We start from the raw sequence: 13,011 nt of genomic DNA on the forward strand, positions 1-13,011 counted from the left end.
ACTCTCCACCTGTTTGTCCCCTCCCCACACAACGTTTATCCTTTCCTGCCTCAATCCTTGTTGTTCCCCTTCCCCTCTCCTGGAGTTCAATCCACCGCACCCTCTGCTGGCCAGTTCTTGTACCTGTCACTGCTCTCGGTCCTGTCCCTGAATCCCTGCCAATTCCAATACTCCTGTGATATTCCTTCCCTTCTATGCCCCTTGCTTGCCCCGTGTTTTATCGGAACTCGCAGTGTGAAGATTCCCCCGCCCCATCTCCCCTACGTCCCGTGGAGTTGGGCCTCTTGTAAACTGTCCACTATTTTTATGTTAAATTAGCTTCCTGTGTGTTGTTACTTGAACAATGGTTAACAATAATTGATTGTGGGGTCAGCCACTGGGTTAAAGTGGAATTTAACAGGGATTGAGGGAAAGATCTTGTAAGGCCAGCAGAGAGGCAAGTTTGTGGGGAGGACGTTGAGTGGAGTCGTGCGCTGGCGATGGATGGGATAATCACTCACTGCGGGTAGCTGTGAGATTGCCCCTACTGAGTTCATCAGAGAGGGAGTCACACTGTAGGAGTGCTGAACACAGACCTGCTTTCAAAATCAGCACAGATTATAGAATCATAGGACGGGATTTTCTGCTCTCCTCCGTGTCAAGTTTGGAGGCAGGAAAGCATTTAATCAGGCAGGATGGTGCTGGAGAGGACCCCGCCACCTTCTCCCCTCCACCTCAATTAAGTCCGTGGTGGGATGGCCCATGAATGGCCTTCCTGCCCTGTCGCCGATTGAGGCTTTTAGATGTTTAGTTTAGTTTAGAGATACAGCACTGAAACAGGCCCTTCGGCCCACCGAGTCTGTGCCGACCATCAACCACCCATTTATACTAATCCTACACTAATCCCATATTCCTACCACATCCCCACCTGTCCCTATATTTCCCTAACACCTACCTATACTAGGGGCAATTTATAATGGCCAATTTACCTACCAACCTGCAAGTCTTTTGGCTTGTGGGAGGAAACCGGAGCACCCGGAGAAAACCCACGCAGACACAGGGAGAACTTGCAAACTCCACACAGGCAGTACCCAGAATCGAACCCAGGTCGCTGGAGCTGTGAGGCTGTGGTACTAACCACTGCGCCACTGTGCCGCCCAAATGGGCAATTAATGCCCAATTAAGGGCCTCATCCTATCACCGCCGGTATTAGCCCAGCAACGGGCTGGCCATCATCACACGGGCAGCATACTAAGCAAACCCGTGCAGAGTTACCTGCCCGCTCGGGGTTGGGGAGGGGGGTTCCTCGTTAAAAGGCACCTAGTGCTTGATCGAGGGACTCGGCATCGGGTAGGGAGGGTCCTGTTGAGAGCCACCCCCCTCCCCTTGCTCGTGACCCCCCCCCTACAAACCCCTCACCCACGACCCCCATCCTGCAAAGCCCCTCACCTGTGGCCTGGGTCCCTCAACAATCCAAGGCCTCCAGTGGGTGCATTACCAGCAGCAGACACTCCCTCCGTGGTGGCGCTGCTCAGTAAAAGAGCTGCTGGCCTCTGATTGGCCGACAGCTCTCAGCGGGCAGGACTTCTGTCACCGGGTTCCTTAACCCCAGGGAAGGCCCACCACTGGCCGCTTAAGTGCCTAATTGGCATGTAATGCAGCAGGCTCTTGTTGGCTCTTCAGCCGCTGGCCGAGATACCCGTCACCTATATAAAATCCCCCCGCCCCCATAGAGTGTATAACACAGAGGCAGGCCATTTGGCCCATCATACTCATTACAGCCTTAGTTGGAGATGAAAGCAGAGTGGTCTAGTCAATCAAAGCCTAATGATCTAGGATGATAAATTCAAATCCCACTATGGCAGCTAGGGGTTTTAAAATTCATAGAGTTATACAGCACTGAAACAGGCCCTTCAGCCCACCAAGTCTGTGCCGACCAACAACCACCCATTTATACTTTATTTTTTTCTTTTGGGCCTCCTTATCTCGAGAGACAATGGATACGCGCCTGGAGGTGGTCAGTGGTTTGTGAAGCAGCGCCTGGAGTGGCTATAAAGGCCAATTCTGGAGTGACAGGCTCTTCCACAGGTGCTGCAGAGAAATTTGTTTGTTGGGGCTGTTGCACAGTTGGCTCTCCCCTTGCGCCTCTGTCTTTTTTCCTGCCAACTACTAAGTCCCATTTATACTAATCCTACATTAATCCCATATTCCCTACCACATCCCCACCATTCTCCTACCACCTACCTACACGAGGGGCAATTTACAATGGCCAATTTACCTATCAACCTGCAAGTCTTTGGCTGTGGGAGGAAACCAGAGCACCCGGCAGAAACCCACACGGTCACAGGGAGAACTTGCAAACTCCGCACAGACAGTACCCAGAATCGAACCCAGGTCCCTGGAGCTGTGAGGCTAACCGCTGCGCCAGATAATCAGTTGATTATCATTGATATACAAAAACGCCAGATTTAATTCGTGATCATGAAGTTATTGGATTGTCATTAAAAAAATCTTCTCTAATGTCTATCGTGCAGGCCCCCATCTGCCAAGAATGAGGCACATTATTTGCCACATGGACATTAAAACTTCAAATTGTTGCTGGGAAGAAGAGAAGGCCTATTACAAGGGCTGCCAAACTGGCTGGAAAGACATTCTCGCATATTAACAGACAGTGCTTGAAATGACAAAGGGACTATTCTCTGCTCCAATTTAACCCACAATGAACCTTTGATCACCAGGTATTGTGTGTAGAGGAGACATTCCCAGCTCTGCTAGGACAAGACAATCCACAACGTCAGAAGTGGTCACATGACTAACTGGCTGTTGCAGGATTGAAGCAGACCTTCTCTCTGCCTGTCTGCTCCCATCACTTTCTCACCAGCTTCGGAATCCATTGAATACACATGAACCCCAAAGACAGAAAAGTCTCCTACAGTGAACAGGCTTACGGAGAACACCGGGCCCCAACAAAAAGCAAGATCTGCCTACAAAAGGATTCTCCAGTGAGCTTGTAGAACCATCATAAAGAAACTCTTCAGATATTGCCTTAAACCTCTCCACTTCATTTTTCTTCTGCTCGTTTCTATCTCTATTTGTGTGTGTATATCGCATATGCATGCCAGTGTGGGCGCGCTGTGTATCCATAGGCATCAACCGAATTAGAGTTTAAGTTTTAATAAATTTCACTTTTCTTCTCTAAACCTAAGAAAGCCTGTTTGTGCTCATTTCTTTGCCTTATAATTGGAAAGCGGTGAACAAGGATTCACCAAGGGGGAGCTCAAAACACGGTGTGTTTAAAATTAAACCCTGTTACAGTAAGACCCAGGTGAAGGCTGAAAGGGACCCCAAGACACCTTTCTCACCTGGATGTACCATGCCGTTTAGGGAAGGAAACCTTATCCAATCTGGCTGTATATTAATCCAGATCCACTGCAATGTGGTCAATGTCCTCCTGAATTGGATTAGCAAATCACTTTTTTGTATCAAAAGCTGCTACAATGGGCTGCAGTGGTTCAAGAATGCAGCTCATCACCTCCCTCTCGAGGGCAATTAGAGATGGGCAATAAATGCTGACCTCGCCAGTGACACTCATATCCAATGAATAAATTAAAAGCATGAAAGACTTGTAGCACCGTTCACAACCTCAGGACATCCCAAAACGCTTTAAAAGTGATGAACTACCTTTGAAGTGCAGTGACTGTTGTAATGTGGAAAACACTGCAGCCAATTTGTGCACAGCAAACTCCCACCCATAACAATGTGATAATGACCAAATCATCTGCTTTTAGGGATAAATATTGGCCAGGACACCCAAGAAATCTCCCCTGTTCTTCTTTGAAACAGTGCCACATGATCTTTTACATCCAACTGAGAGGACAGATGGGGCCTCGGTTTAATATGTCATTCAAAATATGGCACCTCTGACAAAACAGCACTCTATCATTACTACATGAGCATAGATTTTGTGCTTCAGTCCTGGAGTGGGACTTGAACCCGGAACCATCTTATTCCATGGCAAACATGTTACCCACTGAACCACAGCTGATGTAAAGTGCATGTACTAACTCACAATCTGAGTGATGATGGTTGTTGCCATTTGGTTTTAGAGTAGTTATTTAGTTCTGGCTTTGGGCAAGTCAGCTCCCAGCCCAATGGTACAACCCAGCCCCCAGGCTAGTGGTACTGCCCAATGGTACAGCCCAATGGTAGTCTATTCCCCCATCCCCAGCCCAGTGGTACAGTCCAGCTCTCAACCAACAGTTCGGCCTCACCTATTTCATCAGGTGGAGAATGAGGGTCTCCTCCTCCCTGTTGAAGCTCCATCTGTTGCCAGTGTCTTTGTTTGGGGATAGATATTTTGTTAGGTAAGAGTATTAAGGGCTATGGAGTTAAAGCAGCAAAATTGGGTTGAGGTACTGGTCAGTTATGACTTCATTGAATGCCTGAACAGAAGGCTTAAGGGGCCGAATGGCCTACTCCTGTTCCTACAGAGCCTCTGCACAGAACAAGGTGCATTGGAAACAGTCGGGAAGAGAAGGACCAACCATACCTGGATACCTGGCCCATCCATCACACTCAACAGGACAACAGTGCACCGGAAAAGCTGCAAATTGTCCATTGACACCAAAATCTCTAAGCCTGTAGATTGTGGGAAGAAGGGGAAACTGATGGAGCTGAGGGGTTCTGCAGGCTTAGGAACATAGGAACAAGAGGAGGCCATTCAGCCCCTCAAGTCTGGTCCCCCATCCAATTAGATCATGGCTGTACTGCATCTTAACTCCATCTACCCACCATGATTCCGTAACCCTTGATACGTTGGCCCAACTGAGAAAGGGCTTGAGGTCCTTCGAAAAGAAGCAGTGTGAGTAAGAAACAATGAATGAGTCTTGATTACAACTCAGTGACGATTTAGGTGGAGGGGAATGCGGAGGGTGGTAGTAGGATGGTTTATTTGAAACTAAAGTTGAACAAGGAGGGAAGACAATAGCCGCATTAACTAAATAGAAAAGGATGAGGTGATTAAGATAATTAAAGGAGTCGGTAGGGTCGTTGGAAACTAATTTCTCTGGTGGGAGGGAGTCCAGAACAAGTGAGCCTAACCTTAAAATTAGAGCTAGGGGTGATATCAGGAAACACTTCTTCACACAAATGGTGGTGGAAATCTGGAACTCTCCCTTCAAAACACTGTTGAGTCTGGGGGTCAATTGAAAATTTCAAAACTCAGACTGATAGATTTTTGTTAGGTCAGAGTATTAAGGGGTGTGGAACCAAGGCGGGTAGGTGGAGTTAAGATACAGCACAGCCATGATCTAATTGGATGGGGGACCAGACTTGAGGGGCTGAATGGCCTCCTCCCGTTCCTTTGATTACAACGGGGAGAGGCTGTTGAATGCAGTAACTGTAGGCAGTTAGTAAATTCACAACATGCACTGAGGGAGAAACCAAGCCACAAAGATGATTTAGAAATATGACTTTTTGAGTTTAACAATGAGTTACTTAGAATCTCCTTAAGCGAATAGCTGTTTGCCATTAACTGACCACATTGTGTTTGTGTTTGGGCTGCTCCACAGTAACAGGAGATCTTTGCCACAGATAACTCACTATTTAATGGCTAGAAATGATTTTCATATGGGCCCAACTCTCACATAAACACTTCATGGAATGTATTAAATAACAAACATCGACCGCACTTAGCAGCCAATCGAATGCAGTCACGCTCTGGAAAGTATCATCCTCGCTCCATGCTTCTGAAACAACAGGAAGCCAAAAAGGATTTTGTCAGCTTCACTTGGACAGCTGACAAAAACGTCATCACTAAACATTCATCCTTTTTCTGCCCTGATATAGTTACTCCCAATGGCCCCGAGAGGGGTGGGGGGGGACTGGGGGTGGGACTGGGGGTGGGGGGGGGGGGGGGTGGGGGGTGGGGGGGGACTGGGGGTGGCTGTGGTAAATGCACCATCTACTGGGGTTCTGAGCCTACAAGGCTCCAGGGACAAGTTCTTGGGCTGTACTGAATCATTTAATCCCAGCCAGGGTAGCAGTGGTGGAATTGGAATCGACCTCAGTGTCCAGACATTGGGGGGCGGCGGGGTGAGGCGGAGAGGAGGGGAATCAGCCAAGGTTCCCGATCACTTTCCAGCTGCAACCCCAACACTTCAGCTGAAAAGTACTTGCACCAACAGATGTCAATATTAGATCAAAAGGAGTTGGAGATATGAAGAGCTGCCCCTCCCCCACTCCCACTCAAACAGTCCCAGCAGCACATTGCTAAAGCCTAGCCATGAACAACGGCCATTTAAGCAAGGGTTCCCAACAGCAACCATGACCTGCCAAATCATAAACCTCAATGAGAGGGTCAACAGCTTCAGGAGAAGAAGGGAAGAGCAAAGACTGAGGGAGGAAAGCTAGCGAGAAGTGGGAAAATTGATGTTGCCAGAATGAAGGTTCAAGACCATTGTGCTGAGGGACGTCAACACTGAAAAATGGAACACTGTCCATTTTGGATACTTTGCAGCCACTTCCAGGTCAAGTAAAGCACAGCTTAGCTTCAGATTCCCTCTACCTTGGTTCGACAATGTGCCTTAACCATAACTTTCAACAGGAACCCCTCTCCCACAATCTGACATGAGCTTTGCTTGACTTACAGCTCAGTGGTGTGTTGGCTTAATAAAATTAGAAACATGGAAACAGACTGGTCCATGCTGGTGTAGCCCATAGGAACTTCTGCAGACTTCATCTAACCTATCAGCATAACTGGTTTACTTATTGGGCTTCCCTGTGAATGCTGTTTGCCTCAACTACTCCATGTAGTAGTGAATTCCAAATTCTCCCCAATTTCTGAAGAAGGAAGTTCTCCTCAATTTCTTATTGGATTTATTAGTGACTGTCTTACATTGATGGCCCCTAAATTTGCATTGTGTTCAGATTAGAGATACAGCACTGAAACAGGCCCTTCGGCCCACCGAGTCTGCGCCGAACATCAACCACCCATTTATACTAATCCTACACTAATCCCATATTCCTACCAAACATCCCCACCTGTCCCTATATTTCCCTACCACCTACCTATACTAGTGACAATTTATAATGGCCAATTTACCTACCAACCTGCAAGTCTTTTTGGCTTGTGGGAGGAAACCGGAGCACCCGGAGAAAACCCACGCAGACACAGGGAGAACTTGCAAACTCCACACAGGCAGTACCCGGGTCCCTGGAGCTGTGAGGCTGCGGTGCTAACCACTGCGCCACTGTGCCGCCCTGTGTTCAGATGAGGTTGGCTTCATATGTCTGGTGTCTTATCTCCCTTCACCCAGTGTCCTTTTTGCAAAAGTAAGGCTGATTTTTAACATTCAGGAGTGGTGTTTGTTTTTTTATGGGATGTGGGTGTCACTGGCTCGGCCAGCATTTATTGGCCTTGAACTGAATGGCTTGGTAAGCCATTTCAGAGGGCCTTTAAGGGTCAACCAAGTGCTGTGGTTTGGAGTCACATGTAGGCCAGACCAGTAGATTTCCTTCCCTAAGGAGTATTAGTGAACCAGATGAGTTTTTACAACAATGGTTTCAAGGCCATTATTAGCCTAGCTTTTAATCCCAGATTTATTCTTAATTGAATTCAAATTTCACCATCTGCTGTGGTGGGATTTGAACCCACATTCCCAGATTATTATAAAAGCAAAATACTGCGGATGCTGGAAATCTGAAATAAACACAAGAAATGCTGGAACCACTCAGCAGGTCTGGCAGCATCTGTGAAAAGAGAAGCAGAGTTAACGTTTCGGGTCAGTGACCCTTCTTCGGACCCTTCTCAAGTGGCAACTAGGGATGGGCAATAAATGCTGGCCTAGCCAGCAACATCCTCATCCTGGGAATGAATATTAATAAAAGGGATGGAGAATGTCGCTAGGTAAATGGCAGATGTGTGTGGGGGGGGGGGGTGGAGGGGGAGGAGGAAGGAGGTTATGCGTCAGAAAACCAGTTCCCTTCCAGAAACCTTCTCTGACATCAAAAAGCACCTTTAAATCTGCTGAAAGCCTTCCAGACTCTGAAAGCCACACTTTAAGTAACACTTCTCTGGAACTCATGGCTTTTAATTCACTTTATTATTCCATCAAAACTAACATTTATTTTGGCAGTACTCGCTAACTGTACAGCATTCATTAACTGCTGTGAAAAGATTATTTGCAGTTTCCTGTCCCAGCCTGATGTTTGCTGTTTCCTTTGAGCCAGAAGGTTCTGGATTTGAACCCTGCGCCAGAGAATTGAGCAAGTAATCCAGGCTGACACTCCACTGCTGCACTGAGGGAGTGCTACACTGTCCAAAGTGCCATTCTTTCAGATGAGACATTAAACTCTGCCCTCTCAGCTGAGGGTAAAAGATCCCACAGCATTGTTTAAAGAAGAACAGGGATGTCTAATGAAAGAATACGGGAGCGAGCAATGAGGACAAGTGAGAGGATTGGATTGTGAGGAATGATTATGTAAATTGAGTATCCTGTCACTGGAAAATGGAAGATTGAGATGTGATAGGATAGTTGTTGTTAGGATTTTAAAGTGCTGAATTTTGTAGACAATGCCACCTTGTCCAGAAGAATAAAACTAGGGGACATGGCCCACACTTGAAGGGGGGGTTAAATTCAAAACAAATCTGCGGTAAAAGTATTGCGGTGAGTGAGTGATCAATCTATGAAGCAGGTTTGTGAGGGTGATGGTGGAAGCAGTTAGTATTGCTTCATTCAAGTACAAATCAGATAGATTCCTTTTGGAAAATGACATATTGGGACCCAGTATAGGAGTAATTTGAGACATGACGGGCTGAATTTTTTGGGCCCCCAGAGATGGGTTCAGAGGTGGGAGGGCACATAGATTTGTGACAGGGGTTGGGAGGGTGGGGGTCGCGGAGAGCCTGTTGCCTCCCCGTCGCAACGCAATTTTGTCAGGGACAGGATCGGCCGAAGACAGTCTTCCTTCCCAGATGCCACTTGAGGGCCTCTTTCTGCTGCTGCTGGGATGTAACCAGCAGCGGGGTTGGAGGGGTGGGCCTCCGCCCCACGGGAGGTCATCCAGTAAAACAAGACGACCTCCCTGTGGGCTTGCGGGGTGGGGCAGGGTGGGGGGGGAGCAGCCTCCTCCATGGGCAATCTGTGGCCCACGGAGGGCCCCCGCTGGGAAAACCTGTGAAGTCTCCTCTCCCTACACTAAATGTCCACCCTCCCCCTCTTCACCAGGGGCCTGCTGGTCTGGCCCCAGTGACCCCGCCTCACTCACCTTGGGTCCAAGGCCTCGTGCAGTACTGGTGGTGGCCACCGCTCCTGGTGGCGCTACTGATACAATGAGCTGCCGCCAGAGGGGCTCCACCGTGATTGGCAGGCAGCTCTTGGAGGCGGGATCCCATCTTTAAAGGGACAGGAATCCCAGCGACGGGCAGTTAAGTGCCTGAGCGCCGGTAGATCACGCCGTAGGGGCTCCAAAAGGCCGAGGCAGGGTTTCCCTCGCCTTTTCGGCTCGGCGCTGGGAGACCTGCTGCACGACGTTTGGAGCTTGGGAGGAAGAGGTAACTTTGGACCCATGGTTCCCAAAGCTCTTCACCACTGGAGGTTTTCCTCACCTCCTGTCTTGATCTGCTGTAGACTAATAGAGATTCACTGCTGTGACTAGTCAATAACTCCATTATTGTTGTATCATGTAACTACCAGAATGGTAGAAGGCAAACTAGATGGACATTGGTCTAGCAATTCCTATGTTCTATAGCCATTTTGAAATGTAACACTGAAACACTTAAAACATGAAAAGACAATGCAAGGAGGAATGAGAGTCTGTAGCATGATGTATTTGGGGCTTGGGAAATCTGAATTATTTTTAAAGCCTTGTGCCATTTCTGCTGCTGATCGAGTGGGCAAATGCCACGAAAAGCAGAAAAGTTATGCTAAACCTGTTCCTTGGTTAGACCACACTTGGAGCACTGTGTACAGTTCTGCTCTCCATATTACAAAAAGAACATAGAGGCACTGAAGGCAGTGCAAAATAGATTTACTAAAATGACACCAGGACAGAGAAGTTATACCTATCAGGAAAGGTTGAACAGGGTGGGGCTCTTTCCTTTAGGAATGAGAAAGCTGAGGGGTGACCTTATAGTGGTATTTAAGATTATGAAGGTGTTTGATTGGGTAGATGTAGAGAAAATGTTTCTGCTTGTCGCGGAGACCAAAACTAAGGTCATAAATGTAAGATAATTCTTAATACGTCCAATGGGGAATTCAGGAGAAACTTCATTATCCAGACAGTGGTGAGAATGTGGAACTCGCTACCACAGGAAGTGTTTGAGGCGAATGGGACAGATACATTTAAAGGGAAGCTAGATAAACACATGAGGGGGAAAGGAATAGAAGGATATGTTGATAGGGTGAGATGAAAAGGGTTGGGAGGAGGCTCATGTGGAGCATAAACACTGGCATAGGCCTGTTGGGCTGAATGGTCTTTTTCTATGCTGTAAATTCTATGTAAAATATATTGCTCGGTGTGAACAAGTGATGAAGCTACAGACTGGATTGGGTCCTCTTCCTACTGCAGTTGTATAGTGACTCATGCATTGAGCCACTTCTGAGGGCTTGAAATGTCAAGCACATAGTGGGAAATTGAAGTCATGCATAGGCCAGAGCCATAGGGGTGACAGGATTCCGTCCCTGAAGGACATTAGTTGTTCGATCTTTGGTCTGTGCTTATCTCAACCAAGTACTACACCTGGTCACATAGCTGTGATTCCTGTGGACACACATAGTGCCAGCTTGGAAAGTTATAAATGGCATTATTTTGTACATGCAGGTAACTGTGTACACCTCACTCTCATTTTGCAAGGCGCCTTCTTCAAATAGTTATAGCCATACTGTATCAGGGTAGTGCATATATGTGTCTGTATATATATCTGTGTACATATGTGTGTATGCGTGTGTTTATACATGTATGTATTTGTGTCTTTATGGTGCCTCTGCATGTGAATGTGTATATGTATGTGTGTGCCTCTGAGTGTGTGTAGGTGTGTGTGAGTGTGTAAGTGTGTGCCTCTGGGTTTGTGTGAGGGTGTTTATTTGTATGTGTGTGAACATAAACGGCGCAGTGGTTAGCACTGCAACCTCGCAGCTCCAGCGACCTGGGTTCGATTCTGGGAATTGCCTGTGCGGAGTTTGCAAGTTCTCACTGTGACCGCGTGGGTTTTCGCCGGGTGCTCTGGTTTCCTCCCACAGCCAAAGACTTGTAGGTGATAGGTAAATTGGCCATTGTAAATTGCCCCTAGTGTAGGTAGGTGGTAGGGAATATGGGATTACTGTAGGGTTAGTATAAATGGGTGGTTGTTGGTCGGCACAGACTCGGTGGGCCGAAGGGCCTGTTTCAGTGCTGTATCTCTAAATAAATTAATAAGAACATAAGAAATAGGAGCTGGAGTAGGCCATACAGCCCTTTGAGCCTGCTCCGCCATTTGATAAGAAAATGATTGATCCTTGACCTCAACTCACTTTCCTGTCCAATCCCTTGATTCCGTTAGTGTCCAAAAGTCTAGTGATCTTAGCCCTGAATATAGTCAACTGAGCATCCACTGCTCTCTGGGGTAGAGAATTCCAAATATTCAAACACTCTGAGTGAAGAAATTTCCCCTTATCTCAGTCCGAAACGGTCGTCCCCTTATCCTAAGGCTTGACCTTCTTGCCAGGGAAAACAGCCTCACAGTGTCTACCCTGTGAAGCCCTCTCAGACTCCTAGGGCTGGTTTTTATGGGCCCCCAAGATGGGGTCAGAGGCAGGGGGCCCATAGTATTGCAATGGGAGGCGTTGGGGGTGGGTAGAAGGCCCATCGCCAAGCGATTTTGCCAGGGTCGGGATAGGCCGCTGATGGCCTTCCTGCCCAGAGGCCCCATTGAGGCCCTTAAGTCACCTATTAATGGCAACTTAATAGCCATTCCCCTGGAACGTCATGGCCCCCCTCCCACCCCCCTCGCAGAGGCCTCCCTGACTGGCCCCGGTGACCCCTCCTCATTCACTTGAGGTCTGGGGTTCCAGCGCTGGGGCTAGGTCCAAGGCCTCTGCAGTACCGGCAGTGGCCAGCGCTCCCAGTGGCGCTTCCATTACTCCTGAGCTTCCGGCCCTGTAATTGGCCAGTAGCTCTTGGAGGCGGGATCCCGGTCTTTAAAGGGACAGGGATACTGGCACTGGGCTATTAATTAGCCAGCATCATAGAATTGCTCCTGGGGGGCTCCAGCTGGCTGAGGCTGGAATCCCCCAGCCATTTCGGCCCAGCAATGGGCACAAAATCCAACCCCTTGTATGTTTCAATGAGATCATCTCTCATTCTTCTAAACTCCAGTGAGGCCCATTCTACTCAATCTATACCTGTCTGTGGTTATGAAAGAAATAAAGAGAAAACATTTGCATTTATATTGTTCAGTTATTGCATGACTTCAAGACACCCCAAAATTTTGTTGCAACGTAGGAATGTGTGTGTTTGTGTATAACTGTGTATGTATGTGAATAACTCTGTGTGTGTGCGTATAACTCTGTGTGTGTATGTATAACTCTATGTGCGTGTGTATAACTGTGTCTGTGTGTGTGTATAATTGTGTGTATAACTGTGTGTGTGTGTGTATAACTGTGTGTGTGTGTGTATAATTGTGTGTATAACTGTGTGTGTGTGTATAATTGTGTGTATAATTGTGTGTATAACTGTGTGTGTGTGTGCGTATAATTGTGTGTATAACTGTGTGTGTGTGTATAATTGTGTGTATAATTGTGTGTATAACTGTGTGTGTGTGTGTGCGTATAATTGTGTGTATAACTGTGTGTGTGTGTATAATTGTGTGTATAATTGTGTGTATAACTGTGTGCGTGTGTATAATTGTGTGTATAATTGTGTGTATAACTGTGTGTGTGTGTGCGTATAATTGTGTGTATAACTGTGTGTGTGTGTATAATTGTGTGTATAATTGTGTGTATAACTGTGTGTGTGTGTGTATAATTGTGTGTATAACTGTGTGCGTGTGTATAA

Source organism: Heterodontus francisci, chromosome 7, assembly GCF_036365525.1.
Source record: "Heterodontus francisci isolate sHetFra1 chromosome 7, sHetFra1.hap1, whole genome shotgun sequence".
Taxonomy (NCBI): Eukaryota; Metazoa; Chordata; class Chondrichthyes; order Heterodontiformes; family Heterodontidae; genus Heterodontus; species Heterodontus francisci.